The following is a 16,961-nucleotide window of genomic DNA, read 5'->3' as shown; positions in this document are numbered from 1 at the left end:
GTAAACACATTCACTTGGGAATAAGCATAATTTTGTTGTTAAATGAGATCAAGTATTTTTAAAGTTAAATAAATAAATTGAGCATCTGTAACAACATACGTGTCTGGCTGTCCACTTTTAACTGGTTTTAAAAATGGTTTTAAAAATAAGGATGCTGTGGCGACCAGTGTCAGCCCTGGTGCCCCTAGCATGCCCATGCCAGCCCTGGTGCCAACCCCAGGCTTGTCTATTGCTGCCCCATCACCTATAGTTCTCTAGATGGTTAGAGAGAGCCAGTGTGGTGCAGTGGTTAAAGTGTTGGGTTGGAACTGGGCAATCTGGCTTCTAGTCCCCACTCAGCCATGGGCTCATTGGATTACTTTGGGCCAGTCACCAATTCTCAGCCTAAGCTACCTCACATGGTTGTTGTGAGGATAAAACAGAGAGGAGGAGGACCAGGTATGCCTCCTTGGGTTCCTTGCAAGAGGAGAAAGGTGGAATGTAAATGTAGTAGTAGTACTAATCAAAATAAAATTGGAGGCCACCTGGGTGAACTTTGGCCCTTGAGGTCCAGCCTCAGCTGCACTATTGCTTGTGCTTAGGGTGAGCATCCACTGTAGGCTATCTCTTCTCCATGCTGTAATGCCAACCACCCTGTCAGGAATGCAAGCAGGCCCCAAACCGCACCATGAGCTTTCGTCTACCTTCTGTGCCTTCTTTGTCATGTTCAAATTATGTTGTCTGCACCAGTCAGTGCAAACGTGAATTGAAGGGTGGGATCTTGGAGCACCTCGCCTCCTCCCTCCCCGAGTCTGTGATTACTTAGTGCTTTAGCGGCTTGATTACATGACAGACTTACTTAAACTTGTTAGTGTCCTTGGCTGTGCAGGTTGATGTGTGGCTTCCAAAGTATTCCCCAAATGGGCCACAGAACACACATTGTACTTCCTAATGAGCCTTGGGTGATGTGTTCCTTGTCGCTGAACCGTCACCACAATTGGCCCTAACGGATACTGTTCCAGGCAGATCTCAGGAGAGGGGTCCAGGCTTGCTGGAAAGAAATGAGAAGTGAAAGCGACTTATTAACTGGTCCAGTTCAGGATTTGTTTCCTGCAGGATAGTCAGACAGGTACTCAAATGGAGCCCAAAGCTCCATGTTTAAAAATCTTAGGCTTGGCTAAAATTCAATGCAGGATTTCCAATTCATAATAAATGTACTTCATTTTCATGCATCATTCTGGATAATCCTATGTGAAGTTTGGCAGAGTTCAGAATATTTTGGTGAGGGACAGTATTACAGCAGGAAGAATTGCCTTGGGGAGTCAGGTACAGATTAGGTTTATAGAGAGAAGACTGATTAAATGCTCAGGATGGAGACATTTGGCTATTTGGCTGACTATAAAAATATGACAGCCTTGTTTGATAGATTGGGGTGGAGAACCTCACCCTTGAGGGCCACATTCTGACAGGGATGACTGGTGGGTCTAGTGTCAGTGGTGAGCAGGGCTGGAACCAAACGATGGTGGCTCTGGAGCCACCCACACTCTGTCTTTCTTGCACACATGTACCCCAGCCAGCCAGCCATATGTTCTCTGTTATACATACACACATCACCCATTCGTCAATCATCCATTCACCCCACACTCCCATTCAAACGCACCTCATCCATTCAAACACAGGGGTCTATCTAGTCCAGCATTCTGTTTCCCACAGTGTTCACCAGAAATGGGGGAATCACAGTTGCCTCCAGGAAGCCCAAAGTGGGAAAGGCTACAGACAGTATACCCCTCTCACTGTTGCTTCCTAGCAGCTGGTATGTCATGGTATGGAGATTCCATTGAACTATCTTGTCTACTTATGTCCACTAATAGAGCTATCCCCTCCCTAAATTCATCTAATGCCTCCTTTCAAGTCCTCCAAGCCAGCGGCCATCACCACGTCTTATGGCTGTGAATTCGGTAAGTAGATTATGTGTTGTATGAAGAAGGACTTCCATTTTGTCTGTTCTGAATTTCTTGCTCATCAGTTTAATTGTGCACAGTTAAGCCTTCCCTAACCTAGTGTCCTCCAGGTGTGTTGAACTACAACTCCCATAATCCCCCAGGCAACCCATCTGGAGGGCACCAGGTTGGGGAAGCCTGGCATAGTATTTCGTAGAGTGCTTGTTCCCTTGGAGGTCTGTCTGTGGCAGAATTGCCATCAAGACCCACTGTTCTTTTCCTCCCATTAACTTTGTTTTCCCTGAACTAACTTTGGAAGTCTTTTGGCTGCTTCTAAAATTAAGCCTCCGGTGCTTTGCCTTTTTGCCCTGGTGGTTTCTGCCTCCAGAGCTGTCCATTCAGCACCTCTCACAGGCATTGCATCACTTGAAGCAGCACATGGACTTCTGTAAAGTAGATGGAGCCAAGATGGGTGATCAGGTTTCAGGGTGGGTTGAAAACTAAACAAAGCTGCCTTGTTGCACTCCTCGCATATGCCCATTCTTCTCTGGTACAAGCTGAATAAATGAACACGAGGCTTAGAACTGTGTGGTACCAGCTCTCGGATGTGAGGAGTGGGCAAAGATACTTTGGGTTACTGTTCCTATCTGAAATTGCTTCTGCTGTGGGTAGTTTTCTCCACTCCCCCTCACAGCTGAGGAAAACAAATAGAGGCCTTGTTGAAATCTCAGGGCTTCCACCACAGTTTTGGGGGTTGGTTTGGAAACTGAGGATTTTAACCTTTTCCTTTCTTTTTCTGAAATAATAGTATAAAGTTAGCTTGCCTTCAGTGTTTTGCAGAGGCTTCCCTTTGGTTTATGTTGACCGTGCTAGCCAAGAATAATGGGAGTTGCACTCCAAAACATCTGAAGGGCACCAGGTTGGGGAAGGCTGACTTAGATGAACCTTCTGTGGATGCAGCATTTGGCAGTGGAGTTCTGCCCAAGAGGATTGATATCTTCAGGGGAGAGGTTGTAAGCTGGGCAAGACCCCTTGGCTTAGGAGAGCAGGAGGTGGCTCCCTCCTGCTCAAGTTGGAACTTGATGTGGTATTCCACAAGGAGAGAGGTGTGCTCCTGGAAATGAAAGACAATTTGTATGGACACTTATAAGAACCTGAATTTATGCTAAGCCCGTATGCTCTTTTTTCCACTCCTCAATCATGTGGGCTTGAAATTTGGAGAAGACTAGAGAAAAAATTGGCTTTCCCACAATTCTATGGAAACAACTAGGTTTTCTGATGAAAATAGGGCTGTTCCAAATGTTCCCCACCCTTTTTTGCCTCCATACCTAGTGATTTTGATGGGGTGCAAGTTTTTCTCCCCAAAATATTTAGACTGTGCAATATTCACCTTCCTTCTAATCCTGTTCAGCATCATGATTGTCAGAAGCGCCCTAGCAGTCTCTTTCAGGAGACTCGAATAGCCAACTCAAGACACAGACGAAAGGTTTCTTTTCAAGGCTTTAATCCTTTTACAACTTAATGACTCTTTCAGATGCTAATCACCAGCGACTAAGCAAGGAACAGCAGAGTAGCCTATGCTCCGAGTAGGCAGTTGATCCCCGTTTGAAGGAGAGTCACTTGAAGACCCTGAACTTATGGACTAGGGAGAGATCCTCCCTCTTTCCCTTGGGTCCACGGGAGGCGGCCATTGCTTGCGCACCAAACGGGCGCTATGCCTCCTTTCCGCGTCCTCCATTGCTCGTTGCTCCCTGTGACTGCGTCGAGCATCTAGCAAGCCCCGTTCCCACACTTTCTCACTGCTAGTGTCACTATCTCAGGAATGCCGGCAGGAGGAATCTCTGCCAGCTGCTGTGCCTGTGAGGGATGAGCTGGCCCCTCTCCCATGGATTGCTGATCCTCCTTAGAATCAGAACTGCTCTGGAGTTCTTTCGGCTCAGTTTCCACCCTGACAATGATTTCCTTTGGCTGCTGCTTCTTCTGTACCACCCCTTGGCTACTGTTGCCATTTCACCAACGTTTTGCCCCCCTGTGCTACTCCTTGGTTTATCCACATGGCTGCATAATTGCATAATGAACTAGATGTCACAGTGCTACATAGCCAGTCAGGTTGGTTTCAAGATGACATCACTTACAGCAAGTGGGAGACAATTCAAACAAATAAGTGAACATTTTTACAAGGCCTGCTGGGAAATCATCAAACGTGCAGTCTGGGGGGTGGGGGTGGGGGTTTCAGCATTGCCAAAAATGTTCAGGGAAAAACAATTAATAGTTTGGGCTCAGCTCTATTTAGAAGCTTCACACATCATGCTGTGCAGCAGGGTGATAGCTCTGCAGGTTCCCAAACTACCAGTATTAATGATCATTTTAACACACTTTAATTCACACAGTGGGATTGTTGGTGCTGCTTAAAGGGTGTGCCTGCCCCCCTTTCAAAACTTTTAAAGCTTGGGATGATGATTCTAATTCTTAAATGTGATTATGAGAAACCTTCTAAGTTAATTACACTAGAATAAAATAGCTCTAGGATGCCTTTCTAGGAGGGCGGGCTGGCTGGCTTGTCATCCATCCAGTCATCTCAAAATCACCTTCCTTCCTTTACAGCTCCCTAGTGTCTTTTATGCTGTGCATTTGATCGAGGCTTTTAAAGCTTCTTTTCCTAGCTGCTTCCCTGCTTCCACCTGACCGAATTTATGCATTTGATCTTTTCCAGGGCATCCCCATTTCATTAAGGATTTCACCCTACCAGCATGCCGAACAAAGTAGAGTGTTGTTATAGCGCTCTTGCATGTATTTATAAGAAATTGCCACAATATCTTCGGTAATTCAGCATCCTCCAGCATATCCAAGACTAGAGTGGCAGAATAGTTCAAAGTTTTCAAAGTCTTTTTGTTCAAGGTGAGCTAGCTAGTTGCATCATCTGGCCTTGTGCCTGCAACAGAATGTAATTCTTTCCCAGTGTTGAGGTGTATATAGAATAGCTGTTTGTGTTTGGGTTTTTTTTTCTCTGCAAGGTTTTGAACAGGACATAGCCCTTATTTAATGGGAGGTCTTCAAAGCAAAAATAAAATTTTGTTCAGTATAAGAAAGTATGAAATTATGTACACTCAGACAAAATTGTTCTAGCTTCATATATACATTGATGGGGGTCTAAGCTGCTGATTGTGATTACCCAAGAACAAATTCTTGGAATCATGGTTGAAAGCTCATGGAAAAATCCTGATCCACTGTGCAGCAACAATGAAAAACTTCAATGCTTGGAATTACTAGGAATGGGATTGCCAAAATTATAATGCCTTTATATAAATGTAAATAAATTTATATAAATTTAAATAAAGGAATAAAGTATAACATATAAATTTATAGCATGGCCAATGCTATGGGTTGTATTCAGTGTTAGTCTAATTTAAGTATCATTTATTTCAATGAGTCTACTCTGAGTTGGACTAACATTGGATATAACCCAATGCCCCCATCTAATTATCCTATCCCCAAAGGATATCATACAGAAAAAAGCAATCAAACCCATTGAGATTTGGTACATCCCCATGCAAGGCAAGTGTATAGTGTTATGTATTTCTTTAAATGGATGTAGAGAAGATTGGTAGTTAATTTGCTTAAGCAGTTTTTGAGCATGCATAGAAAGCACACTGGAAGCCAGGATGAGCTGGGAAAATATTGAGAGAGACTTAAGGATATATTTGTGCTTTATTATAACAAGAAACAAACCAGTCTGGTAGACTATGGAAGTACCAAGTATGAACACACCCAGCTTCACAGTAGAAATCCATATCCTGTGCAAGCGCAGGAGATTCTGAACAAGTCCGTGTCTGTTCATACAGCGGAGCATTCCTCCTGGACAACCTGCCTCACTGCTTGTTTCAGCCAGCTGCATGCTCAGTACTGGCCAAGGAAGCCACAGAATTTTCAGGAACAGTGAACAGATCAGCATAGGCAAGTGTAGCAGCAAGCATGCTATGCTGCGCTGGCTAAAGAACTTGGTAAATTACTTTGGAGAGGTGGGGAGAGGGGAAGAGACAGGATGTCACACAGATACACCCCCACCATCCATTCATACACTAGCACTGTGTCTGGATATTTCCATCTCATGCTACATAGTCCTTTTAACTGGAGATGACAGAGACTGAACCTGGGATCGTCTGCATACAAAGCATGTACTTTGCCACTGTACTGCAGTCCTTCCCTAGGGCTCTCTGCAGAGAAAGGGTGTCTGCTAAACTGGTGTGTTTACAGTGGCGCTCCCCCATGCAGTTCCTTTGGGTGCCATGCCACCCATGGGCACCTCCAATGGTGCCCGCAAAGCTCTCCCTGCCCCCTTAAAAAAAATTGTTTTAAATAAAAAATGGACAAACGTTAGGGCACCAGGCTCTCCTTCCTGTTCCTGAACCTGCTGCGGATCAGCTGTTCAGTGGGCAGGAAGAGAAAGCAAGGCAAAGGGATAGAGGGAAAGAAATAGTGAGGCTAGAGGCTGGGAGTTGAGAGAAACAGCAAGATAAAGGAGTGAATGGGAGAGAAAGAGCAAGGCTAGAGGCCTGGAAGGAAGAGAAAGAAGAAAGCTTGGGATGGGAAAGGGAGAGAAATAGCAAGGAAAGGGGTTGGGGAGAGAAAGAGCAAGGCTGAGAGTGGGAGTGGACAGAGAGAGAGTGCGCAAAGGTGAAAGGTCTTTGTGGATGGAAGAAGATTGGGTGGGCCAGGAAGCAACTCTTCCCATTTCCCCTCTAGCCTTGCTCTTTCCCTCTCTCCCCACACCCCTTGACTAGCCAGGCCTCCATGGCAGCCATTATGTGACTAGTCACATCCTACATGGGGCCATTTTGTTGTGGTGCCCACAGCAGTTGCTCAAATTCCCATATGTCCCCCCAGCTCCAAAAGGGTTAGGGACCCCTTGTCTACAGTATAGATGTCATAGTCATAGAATCATAGGGTTGGAAAGGGCCTACAAGACCATCAAGTCCAACCCCCTGCTCAATGCAGGAAGCCTGATTCCCATGCAGTCTCCCATCCAAGTACTAACCAGGGCTGACCCTGCTTAGCTTCTGAGATCAGACAACATTGGGCGCATCCAGCCCTTTGCTTGTGTGTCTGTGTGATGAAAGACAGATAGAGAGGAGGGGGGAGAGAGAGATCCATTAATTAAAACCGAGTCCTCCATTGTAGCTGGGGTTAAAAGGTTAATCCCCAGACTGAAATGACTGAAGGCTGCTGGTTTAAATCATAGTGATGTGAATTTTCAGTTTTTAAATGTGTGTTGTGGATAAGGTTCGTTTGGGAGGCGGGGTTATTTTTGCCTTTTTCAAATGTGAAAACTGGCAGTTTTGTTCATTATTTGCACAGTTACTCTGTAAAAAGATTTCTGCTTCTCGGTCACAACCATATAAGAAAAAAGAACGAAATATGAGAAGTTGAAAATAGTGATTTTCAGAAGAGCAGGAAGGGCATGGATGCATTCCAACAGATTCTAGCTAGGATTTCAAATTTTGTTTTTGCCACTCAGAATATACAACTTCTCTTTTGAATGCACATATATTTCTAGCAAGGTGTGTTTTCGAAACCACTGCCCTTGCTGTGCTTCAAATAGGCAGTCATAGTATAATCCTTGCAAGAGCTTGTTCTCCACCGTCTCTCCACTCTGGTCAAGTGACAGCATAAAATGGTGAACCTTTGGCTTCAGTTCTCATTGTCTTGACACACAGGCACTCTCTCTTTCTCTCTCCAGTGCTGCTCAGATGAAAATAGATACTCATGTTCTAAGTGAAACAGTAACTCATCATGGATGGGTAAATGGCACAGGGAAGCCACTTCAAGGTGGTGGTGGGGAATTGTCTGGTGGCCAGTGCATTAGGCTCAAAGGATATGGAAAAACTTTTGCTATTAAAGGACACAATCCAGAGCGACATTCTCCTGCACAAGCCCTGTTGAAACCAGTGGGAAGAGCACAAAAATGTTCTCCTGAAATTCCATTCATTTCAGTGGATCTTGCGCAGGGAAATGTCCTGTTGGATTGTGCCCAAAATATATTTTTTCCTTTGACAAAGAGCCATAGTTCTCCCAGCAGCGGTAAACCTGTGTCTCTTTGCTGTAGCACTTCTAACGAGTTGGGAGATTCAAAAGATGGCTCTCTCCCCCACTAAAGAACATTTCAACACATGCCAGACTTCCAACACATAGAACCCTTCTCTCTGACACCTATTTGTTCTCTTTGTGAAGAGATTTTTTTTATTTTTGTATAGAGAAGGGTTCAGTTGTGTGAGCTGTCACCTGCAGTCTGGAGTGGCACAGCCCAAGAATAGATTGACTGAGAAATACACATGTACATTTCAAAGCTTGAAATCAGTGTCACACATCTAATTTCTTGTAATATAACTTTCAAGATAACACCGTCAGAGTTTGTTATGCCAACATTGTGATGGTTACATCCAAAATGGGTACAAAGCAGCAGCTCAAAGAAATCTCTGCTTATCAGGGGTCTCATAGGACATAGGAAGCTGCCTTATCCGAAGTAGAACATTGGCCCATCTGGCTCAGTATCGTCTCCATTGGCTTTCCCCAATGTGGTGACCTCTGGATGTTTTGAACTACAATTCTCATCATCCCCACCCAGCATAGCCAATGGTCAAGGATGATTAGAGTCATAGTACAAAACATCTTGAAGTTCCCCAACACCATGTCGGGAAAGGCTGGTCAAGGTCTACACTGACTGACAGCTATTCTCCAGGGTTCCAGACAGGGGGTCTTTCCCAGCCCTTCCTGGAGATGCTGGGGATTGAACCTGGGACCTTCTTCATGCAAAGTGGGTGCTCTGCCACTGAGCTATGGCCCTTCCACCCTGCCTTTTCCATGAGGAGAAGGTAACGTCTGATTCAGGTTGTGCCCCATTTATTTGAAGCAAGGCAATGCAGTTGCGTGGGTGTGGTGGATTTGGGGGCCGTAAAGGATGGCAAAGTGGGTGGGAGACAAACATCTGTCCTTCCTGGGTATAAACTCTGTTGAAATGAATTTTGCAGGAAACCTTCCCAGTGGTTTGTGACCCATGCTGATTAATCATTTTGGGTGTCCCACCTTGAGCACTGGACTCCCTTGGGCCAGCTCTGGTTGCACCTTCTAAAGCAGCAATTCCCAAACTGTGTGCCAGAACAAAAGGGTGTCCTGTAAGGAAAGTGCAAGTGTGCTGCAAGAACTGAATGCTCCTTTGAGACCAAAATACTCATGCATAAAGGAGGAACATATGAAAATGGCATATACCAGGCCAGACTACTTTTCCATTCTGCTCAATATTGCCTAGTCTGACTGGCAGCAACTCTCCAAGCTTTCAGGCAGAGGTCTTCCCCATCATCACTTACCTTCTTCTTTTAATGGGAGATGCCAGGGATTGAATCAGGGACTTTCTGCATGGAAAGCAGGCGCTATACTGCTGAGCTTCATGCCTATTGGCCACACATCTGCATGCTTTACTGCTCTGGCCTTGCCTTCTTATCAGTCTCCATTAAGGGTAGGTTGTTCTACCCGCTGTCTGCATACAGTGGGCTAGTTCAGATGATAATTTGCCCGCTGGGTCTGAGCCTTGGGCTATCGCTCTCTGGTTCCTTCTTTGTTTGGGCCAACTGTTGTTCTGGCTGTTACTTCCAAATTAGCAAGCAATGGTTTGCACTAGCCCTCCAAGACAGAATTTGAAACCTTGGTTTGCAGTGGGTTTGCTCTGAGAGAGAAATGTTTTGCTCTCCTCCACCCCCGTGAATGAACGTGCGTGGGCGCACACACTCTCCTGTCCCATTCGCAATTTTTACAGATCTGATCAAAGGCGTTGCAGAAGAAATGAATGTGCCCAAAGTCCCCATGCAGGAAATACAGAATTTCCAGCTCTTGAGTCTTTGGACATCAAGCATTCGAGGAACAGGATGAAATAACATCTTCATGCAATACAAAGGACAATCCATCAGCAAAACCCTTCTTTGCTTACGTACAATACGCAGCATCAGGGAAGGCAAAGCCATTCATGATGCTGGATAAAAGAGCAGAGCCTGTTACTAATCCCTCAGCGCATTTCGTGTATTTAAAGGCATTTACTTTACACAGAAGCCCTTTACAAATTCAAACTATTTTTTCCCCTTCATTTCAATTAAGCAAGCTGGAAAAATTACTTTTATGATTGTCTCTCAGTCCCTCTTCAGTTCAGAGGGAGGAATCTAACTTCTTAATTGTCTGTCTCTATTCTTTATGAAGGGCTTTGTGGATTATATCATCAAATTAAATCAAGCCCATTAGTGTGTAACTTTTGCAATATCACAGTAATAGCCTGTGCCTCAGGCGCTGCTGGGTGGGGTTTGTGTCTCTCTGTGTGTTTGTCCGTATTTGCCAGTGGGTGTTTTTTTTTTTTGCCAGTGTCCCATGTTGCATGGAGCTAGTACATTTCTTCTGCTAATAGAAAAGAGCATAAAAATCACATAATCATTAATATTGCAGAATCATTAGAGCACTCATAAAAGGAGAGGCGAGCGCTGGCTGCGGAGATGTTATTTTTCATGGTCAGTGCCTTTTGTAAACATGCTACAGAAGCATCAGCCTTTTTGGAACAAGCTTGTAGATTGGGAAGCGGGGGAGGAGGTTCTACTCCATCAATGTTGGGCTCCCTTCAGATCATGTTGGTTAGGTAATCATTCTTCAAAACTGTTGGGCTGTCTCCCTGCTAGCTGACGGAAAGCAGCAGGGTTTTCTGCGTCCATACAGGCACAGGGGTGACAAGTTATAGCACACGGAGCAAGAATTAGGGGAACAGAGTCTGAATCAGTCTCTGAATTTCAGCTGCCACCGGTGATCACTCCTTTATTACTCAGGTGGATGAGAAACCTGAGCTACAAGTTGGGGTTGTTGTCCTTGTTCTACGAAGAGTGCAAGGCTAGGCAGTAAGTAGGCCAACTATTCCAGAATTATTGCAGTGGCAGAAGAGGAAGTTAAAAACACACCTTTTCTCATTCTGTTGGTGGCATTTGCGTTTGCCTTGTGGCACGCAGGTTCCTTTGCACACCAAGGGCTAAACTAGATGAGAAATTAATTGAGTAGATCCTTACATGTAGATAAGTTATCATGTGGTATCATATATCACATTTTTTTTTTACAGCTAGAGTAATCACTGGGTCCATAGTTTGGAGTTAAAGGCAGAAGATCCAGTAGTACTTTTCAGTATCCTGGGGGTTAACGCTGGGCCACAGGCAGCTACGTACACAGGAGTCAGTGCAAAAGCAGGATTGAGGTTGCAGCCGAATGAACAGGGTGCTGATGCAGATGAACAGGAGGGTCATTATGGAGACAGTTTGTTTCAAATTGCTTTGCACACTGTGCAGTGGCAAACGTGTTTTTTTGGTACCATGCTACGGACATGCTACAAAGACCTGCAATCAATCCTAGGTCCCTGGTGCGCATGCAGTGGAGAACATGTGTTGTCTCATGCACACACATGGCACTTTACAGGTATATCTTTAAAATGCATAGGCTGTATCTCTCCCTGTTTTTTGATGTGATCTGGACTGCTTGTATAACCTAGCAAATTTGTAGCTGTTCAATAAAAATACGCATTGTGTGTGTATATAGACAGATATATACACTGTATGTGAAGTCAGCAATCTGCTGACTAGTTCAAAACTGTCAAACACTTCAACCAAGTAGTAGAATAAAACTGCAGGCCTTAAAACAAGAAGTCATTTTAAAAAAATAGGGCCAAATTGGAAGGCTTGAAGGAAATGGCAGCATTCTGCAGAATGCAGTTCATCAAAATGATTTGCACTTGTATTAAAACCTTTGCCTAAATTCCATTTGTTATGCTTATATCCTAGATTTTCTTTAGAAAGCTCAAAGGAGCCAGCGCCCTGCTAGATTCCCCTTAGATGTGCTGACCTCTTCCATATCTCCTTGCTTTCACCTTTGTATAGCATTATGTGAACCGCCCAGAGAGCTTCGGCTATTGGGTGGTATAGAAAGGGAATGAATGAATGAATGAAAGAAAGAAAAAGAAAGAAATGTATTCTGACCATGGGGCCCTAGTGTCTTTGAGTGGAGGCATTCTCATCACATAGGAGGAGAGTCATGACCACATGTGAAGTCTCCTAGTCTACATGGTGGCTTGTTTCGAGTGTGCCATGCCATGAGCATCAGAAAGGTATGGAGACCCTAGAATACAATTTGATATAGAGGCCCCATATCCAATGCCACTCATAATAACCGTGGGAGGTGGGTCACCATATCATTCCTGAGCTGAGACTGAGAAGTAGTTACTGAAATAAAACACAACTTTTTATTTGCAACATAACGGTAACAACAACGGACAAGCAAAAAAAAGAGGGGTTAATATCATGAAACGTTTCAATATACATTAATATTTAACATCTCCCTTGATATAGGGAAAAGAAAAAAGGGGGGGAAAGATGGTGTGTGTGGAGGGAAAGGATTAATATTTCCCTTTCAAATATAAGCAGTCTATATATCTAAATAAGCATCCATATGACTTTGACAGTTGTAGGTTGCTCAAATGTAGCAAGAGCAGTAGGATCTTCAGTCCATTGAGTGATAGGTGGTGGGTGTTTTTCCCTCCAAGCTTGGAGTATAAGTCTCTTTGCAACTGTAAAGACTCTCAGTATCCACTTTTGCTGTCCATCTGTTAATCCCGACATCACAGGGATGTAATTTAAATTTCATGTACATCTGCTATTATCTCAGACTTTTCAAGAACAAAATTTATACGAGCAATGACTTCCAACAAAAAAAGAAACCACTACAGGACATAGCTGCATTGTATGCCTCAATGAGACATTGTCCTCATTACATGCCAGCTTCTAGCAGAGCTAGCCAGCTTCTTTGTAGCAAGCCTATGTGGTGTCTGATATACACGAAACATCAATTTTTGTTGAATCAATCTCAATTTTAAATCTACAGAAATAAAACGTATGGAAGCTAAGGCTACTTTCCATTGATGAAACTGTACAGAATATTCCAAATCCTTATTCCATTCATCTGTGACCTTCTGAATATCTATTTTACTACATTCTAAAAGACTTTTATAGACAACTATTGTAGGCTTAGCTTTCTGCAAGGAACCAATTAATTCCTCCCACCACTGTCATTCCAGAGCTGAAATTTAGAAGTAATGACTTAACCAAAGGTCCATAGTGAATCCACCAGCACTGAGCTGGGATTTCCACCATCATGGAACCATAGAGTTGGAGGGCTATTGTAGGTCATCAAGTCCAACCCCTACTCAATGCAGGAAATTCAGAGCTAGAACACCCATCAACAGGTGGCTGTCCAGCCTCTACCTGAAAATCTCCAACAAGAGAGAGCCCACCACTCCCTTAAGTAATTGGTTCCACTGTCACACTTCTCTTGCCATCCAGAAGTTTCTCCTGAAGTTCGTCTTAAATCTACCTTCTTGTAACTTAAAAGATCTACTCCTTCCCTCTGAGGCAGCAGAGAACAGGTATTTGCCCTCTTCTGTGTGCCAGTCTTTCAGGTATTTGAAGAGTGCTGTCATGTCTCCCTTAAATCTTCTCTTCTTTAGGCTAAGCATGCCCAGTACATTCAACGGTAGGACTTGTTTTCTGACCATCTTCCTTGAACTCTCTGAATGTGCTCCAATTTGTCTACATCCTTCTTAAAGCGCACTGCCCCAGAACTGTGTGCACTACTCTAGATCAGCCTTTCTAGCTGACTCGGGATGCTGGGAGTTGTAGTCCAACACATCTGGAGGGCACTAGGTTGGGGAAAGCTGCTCTAGATGAAGGGTCCTTCCAGATGAGGCTTTTATTGCACAATTGCCCTGCCTCATTTATGGAATTTTACTGGGGGGGGGGGGGTTTCCAGGTGAAGACACTTTCCATTTGTAACCCTTGTGTGCATTCCCATGTGTTCCACCTCTTCTCTTAACACACACAAGATAACAGGGGGCGGGGGGAATGGAATAGCTGCACAGTGCCTTTTGATTAGTAATGCAAAGTCTGGCTAGTACAGAATAACATGGAACTCTTACTTCGAGTGACTTGGAAACTCTGGTTCTGTTAATGGAGCCTCACATTGCTGGATCTTCCTGATGAGCTTCAGGGCTGGACGGAAACTCTTTTAGTCTGAGGGCCTCCCTGTGCATCTGAAAAACAGCAATATTTAGAACAGACCTCTACAGCGCCCGACCCATCAAGCCAAACGCAGCCCTTGAGCCGCGTAGTCTGGCCTGGCAGGGGCTCAGCAACCCCCCTGTGCTTCTGCATGTCAGGACAGGCAGCAACGCCAGGGGGTTGAAGGATGCTGTTCTGCTTGGCGGGCCACAAGCTGTAAAGCGTGGGTGGTGCAATGCACTGATGATTGTGCTTTGTCTGCATGTACACTGTTGCCCCCTGCTGGAGAAGAACAACAGTAATGGCCAGATCGCTGCTCAAGGGGGAGCTGCTAGCTAAGCCAGCAGCGCTGTTCTTTGACACGGGCTGTTTTGGACACCCAAAGCATTTGTTCAGAATCCTGCGGTTGCCAGCTGATGTCATATCTTACATTCATATCGGGGCTGGAAAGCTGTGAGTCACTTCTCCCTGGAAATGCGCATTCGATGCCTGACAGAACAAACGGTGCGCCGTTACGAACGCCATCTGAGTTCGTGCGGCATCTCTCTCAGCTAGAGAATGGCTCCTTGCTCTTGGTAGGTAGGCAACTGTGGAGGAAGACGTGCTTTGTCCAGAGAGGGTCTGGAGAAACTGTGGCTGTGTTTGGACATCACGCAAAACCAGGGGTGTGGAAAAGCAGGGCCAGGAGCCAGATCCAGCCCTCGGGGGTTGCCCGGGCGGCCACACCTCCTTCCCTTGGCCACACCTCCTTCCCTTGGCCACACCTCCTTCCCTTGGCCACACCTCCTTCCCTTGGCCACACCTCCTTCCCTTGGCCACACCTCCTTCCCTTGGCCACTAATCTGTTGGTGGTTTCCTGGCTTTCGTGCAGCTTTCCCCCCTGTGCTAAAGTTGGAATGCCTCCTCTCCTAAGGCTTAGTGACTGGCAGTAAGAGCTTTAAGCTAAAATTTGCTGACATTTCTTTGGTGTTTGGGCTATGCCCCTTTGCCTTTGGCCATACCCAGCACTGGAATGCACCCCCTCGCGCACACACACACGCCAAGGTTCTCTAGGATGGAATTCGGCCCTCAGACTGAAAGAGGTTCAACACTACTGCACTAAACTCCTGTAATGTGAACAAGCCCAGTCTGATCTCGGGCTAGTGCTGTCCTCCTCCCTCCTTCTGCAGCACCGCCACAAAGAAGAGTTCAGAAGCTTACTCAACTGAGGTACAGCATTTTTGTCCGAACTCTAAACTGTGGTTAATGTTAACTTTGGTTTGCTTAAACAAGCCAGCTTTGTGAACCATGGTTTGAAGATGGCTTGTTTCAAACAAGCCAAAGCTGAGGATGAGCGGGCATGGGATCAGCAAAAGGAGGCCCAGCCTCACCAACCCTTTAGAATGGTTTGAGGTAGTCAGCAAACAGGAAGAAAGAGGCAACCCCATGCGCATGGTATATTTGGACTTTTTAAAACCTTTTGAGAAAATCCCTCACCAAAGGCCCAGAAGTAAACCAAGAAGCTGTGGGATAAAAGGGCGGGTCCTCTTATGGGTTGGTAACAATTAAGGAACAGGAAACAGAGGGTATGAGAGTATATAGATTGCAGCAGTTTATTCAGGATGGTGAAATTTAAAGTGGACGGTGAAGAGCTCCAAATGGGTTTGTGCTGCTGGTGACTAACCAGGAAAGAGATCTTGGGATTGTGGTCAATTGCTTGATAAGGTCAATTCAGTCTGCGGCAGTAGTGAAAAGGGCAAATTCCTGGATCCTGGCTAAACGGGGTAAAGGGGAGTTGCTTGCACCTCTCTGAGGAATTGCCTGTGCTTCTCTATGCAGGCCTGCCCTGTGTTTTGGTCTAAGCTCCATTTTTGTTCTCCAGTAAGGCAGCTGATAGAGTCATTGTGCCAGTTGTACTGATTAATTGGCCTGTTCTTTGAGATCCTCAAGAGCAGGCTGAAAATGCTGTTTTTAACAAGAGGATGTAAATATTAAAGCAGTGATGCTAAAGCTGATTACAAAACTTGGATTCTGGTTGAGGTGTCAAATATAATGTGATATATCCTCCAAACCATGAACCTACCTGTATACTACGCTCAGCATCTGAGAACTTCTTCCAGGTGCCTCCTCTGGGAGGCTCAGAAGGTGGCAACAAGAGGGCCTTTTCAGTGGCAGCCCCCAATTATGGAATTATCTCCCCAATGAGGCCCGCTTGGCACCAACATGGTTATCTTTTTGGTGCCAGATTAAGACTTTTCACTTTTCTCAGGGATTTGGCAGCAGATGATGAGTTCTAATCAGGTCCTAGATTTGTCTTGCGGTTATGGTTGATTGCTTGAAGTTGTTTTTAGATATATGTTTTCTCTACTGTCTGTATGTTTTTATGTAAACAGTTTTTAAACTTTGTATGCTGTTTTTTTAATGGTTTTTAATCTTTGTAAACCACCCAGAAAGCTTTGGCTATGGGGTGGTATGAAAATATTATTAATAATAATAATAATAATACCCTTCTTCAGACCCTCACCCTTTCTGGGGAACCATCAACTTAACCCCTGGGGCCTCAGCCGCAATCAAACAAAACTGAAGTATGTGTAACTCCCATTCATCTCATGTTACCCTTGCCTCTCCCATTAGGCCCCTCCCCTTCCCAACTAATTCCCCTGCTATTGCCATATGGGTGACTAAGTTCCTTGAGGCAGGGATCTGCCCTCTTTGTTTTATGAAACTCTATAAAATGTTGTGCATATTGGTGGCACTGTATTTGTTATTAGTATTATTATTATTATGAAGAATAATAATATCAATACAAAATTCCATATTTAACCATTGGTAGCAATTTGTTTAAAGCCATGCCACATATGCATATGTGCACACACACACACGCACACATCCCACAAAGGGAAGTGAAATAAAGATCCATCCAAGTTTTCTGTTTTCTGCTGATACA

At 44.7% G+C, this 16,961-nt stretch overlaps 2 protein-coding genes across 3 annotated transcripts in view; both read left to right on the top strand.

Moving 5' to 3' along the window:
• LOC146338092 (uncharacterized) overlaps nucleotides 1-16,954 on the top strand; it is a 54,456-nt gene extending 37,502 nt beyond the window's left edge. The window contains exons 2-3 of one of the 2 annotated variants that reach the window (XM_084815839.1): nucleotides 1,851-1,937; nucleotides 4,633-16,954. The gene's annotated coding sequence lies outside the window, so the exon portion shown is untranslated. Of the gene's footprint in view, nucleotides 1-1,850 lie in introns of both variants that reach the window. The other variant, XM_084815838.1, reaches the window with a different exon arrangement.
• Nucleotides 1-16,961, top strand: part of MAN1C1 (mannosidase alpha class 1C member 1) — a 201,414-nt gene that overhangs the window by 111,784 nt on the left and 72,669 nt on the right. The window lies entirely within an intron of this gene.

This window comes from Heloderma suspectum, chromosome 10, assembly GCF_057233095.1.
Source record: "Heloderma suspectum isolate Gila_16-S chromosome 10, 16-S_ref, whole genome shotgun sequence".
NCBI classification, from domain to species: domain Eukaryota; kingdom Metazoa; phylum Chordata; class Lepidosauria; order Squamata; family Helodermatidae; genus Heloderma; species Heloderma suspectum.
Note: the sequence above shows the minus strand (reverse complement) of the source record. Positions and strands in the feature narration are given on the sequence as shown.